Source organism: Balaenoptera musculus, chromosome X (genome assembly GCF_009873245.2).
Source record: "Balaenoptera musculus isolate JJ_BM4_2016_0621 chromosome X, mBalMus1.pri.v3, whole genome shotgun sequence".
Lineage (NCBI taxonomy): Eukaryota > Metazoa > Chordata > Mammalia > Artiodactyla > Balaenopteridae > Balaenoptera > Balaenoptera musculus.
Window position 1 is genome coordinate 75,224,283 of NC_045806.1, and position 2,730 is coordinate 75,227,012.

Genomic DNA, 2,730 nt, shown 5'->3' on the forward strand with positions numbered 1-2,730 from the left:
AAACTATCAAAAATTAAATACAAAGAAAACATATTAAAAGCAGCAAGGGAAAAACAACAAATAACACACAAGGGAATCCCCATAAAGTTAACAGCTGATCTTTCAGCAGAAACTCTGCAAGCCAGCAGGGAGTGGCAGAACATATATAAAGTGATGAAGGAGAAAAACCTACAACCAAGATTACTCTAGCCAGCAAGGATCTCATTCAGACTTGATGGAGAAATTAAAACCTTTACAGACAAGCAAAAGCTGAGAGAGTTCAGCACCACCAAACCAGCTTTACAACAAATGCTAAAGGAACTTCTCTAGGCAAGTAACACAAGAGAAGGAAAACACCTACAATAACAAATCCAAAATATTTAAGAAAATGGGAACAGGAACATACATATCGATAATTACCTTAAATGTAAATGGATTAAATGCTCCCAGCAAAAGACACAGACTGGCTGTATGGATACAAAAACAAGACCTGTATATATGTAGCCAACAAGAGACCCACTTCAGACCTAGGGACACATACAGACTGAAAGTGAGGGGATGGAAAAAGATATTCCATGCAAATGGAAATCAAAGGAAAGCTGGAGTAGCAATTCTCATATCAGACAAAATATACTTTAAAATAAAGACTATTAAAAGAGACAAAGATGGACACTATATAATGATCAAGTGATCGATCCAAGAAGAAGATATAACAATTGTAAATATTTATGCACCCAGCATAGGAGCACCTCAATACATAAGGCAAATACTAACAGCCATAAAAGGGGAAATCAACAGTAACACAATCATAGTAGGGGACTCTAACACCCCACTTTCACCAGTGGACAGATCATCCAAAATAAAAATAAATAAGGAAACACAAGCTTTAAGTTATACATTAAACAAGATGGACTTGATATTTAAAGGACATTCCACCCAAAAACAACAGAATACACATTTTTCTCAAGTGCTCATGGAACATTCTCCAGGATAGATCATATCTTGGGTCATAAATCAAGCCTTGATAAATTTAAGAAAATTGAAATCATACCAAGTATCTTTTCTGACCACAATGCTATGAGACTAGATATCAGTTACAGGAAAAGAGCTGTAAAAAATACAAACACATGGAGGCTACACAATACACTACTTAATAATGAAGAGTTCACTGAAGAAATCAGAGGGGAAATCAAAAAATACCTACAAACAAATGACAATGGAGACACGACGACCCAAAACCTATGGGATGTAGCAAAAGCAGTTCTAAGAGGGAAGTTTATAGCAATACAAGCCTACCTCAAGAAACAGGAAACATCTCGAATAAACAACCTAACCTTGCACCTCAAGCAATTAGAGAAAGAAGAACAAAAAAAACCCAAAGTTAGCAGAAGGAAAGAAATCATAAAGATCAGATCAGAAATAAATGAAAAAAAAATGAAGGAAACAATAGCAAAGATCAACAAAACTAAAAGCTGGTTCTTTGAGAAGATAAAGAAAATTGATAAACCATTAGCCAGACTCATCAAGAAGAAAAGGGAGAAGACTCAAATCAATAGAATTAAAAATGTAAAAGGAGAAGTAACAACTGACACTGCAGAAATGCAAAAGATCATGAGAGATTACTGCAAGCAACTCTATGCCAATAAAATGGACAACCTGGAAGAAATGGACAAATTCTTAGAAATGTACAACCTGCCGAGACTGAACCAGGAAGAAATAGAAAATATGAACAGACCAATCACAAGCACTGAAATTGAAACTGTGATTAAAAATCTTCCAACAAACAAAAGCCCAGGACCAGATGGCTTCACAGGCGAATTCTATCAAACATTTAGAGAAGAGCTAACACCTGTCCTTCTCAAACTCTTCCAAAATATTGCAGAGGGAGGAAAACTGCCCAACTCATTCTACGAGGCCACCATCACCCTGATACAAAAAGCAGATAATGATGTCACAAAGAAAGAAAACTACAGGCCAATATCACTGATGAACATAGATGCAAAAATCCTCAACAGAATACTAGCAAACAGAATCCAACAGCACATTAAAAGGATCATACACCATGATCAAGTGGGGTTTATCCCAGGAATGCAAGGATTCTTCAATATATGCAAATCAAGCAATGTGATACACCATATTAACAAACTGAAGACTAAAAACCACATGATCATCTCAATAGATGCAGAGAAATCTTTTGACAAAATTCAACACCCATTTATGATAAAAACCCTGCAGAAAGTAGGCATAGAGGGAACTTTCCTCAACATAATAAAGGCCATATATGACAAACCTACAGCCAACATCGTCCTCAATGGTGAATAACTGAAATCATTTCCGCTAAGATCAGGAACAAGACAAGGTTGCCCACTCTTACCACTATTATTCAACATAGTTTTGGAAGTTTTAGCCACAGCAATCAGAGAAGAAAAAGAAATAAAAGGAATCCAATTTGGAAAAGAAAAGTAAAGCTGTCACTGTTTGCAGACGTCATGATACTATACATAGAGAATCCTAAAGATGCTACCAGAAAACTACTAGAGCTAATCAATGAATTAGGTAAAGTAGCAGGATACAAAATTAATGCACAGAAATCTCTTGCATTCCTATACACTAATGATGAAAAATCTGAAAGTGAAATTAAGAAAACACTCCCATTTACCATTTCAACAAAAAGAATAAAATATCTAGGAATAAACCTACCTAAGGAGACAAAGGACCTGTATGCAGAAAATTATAAGACACTGATGAAAG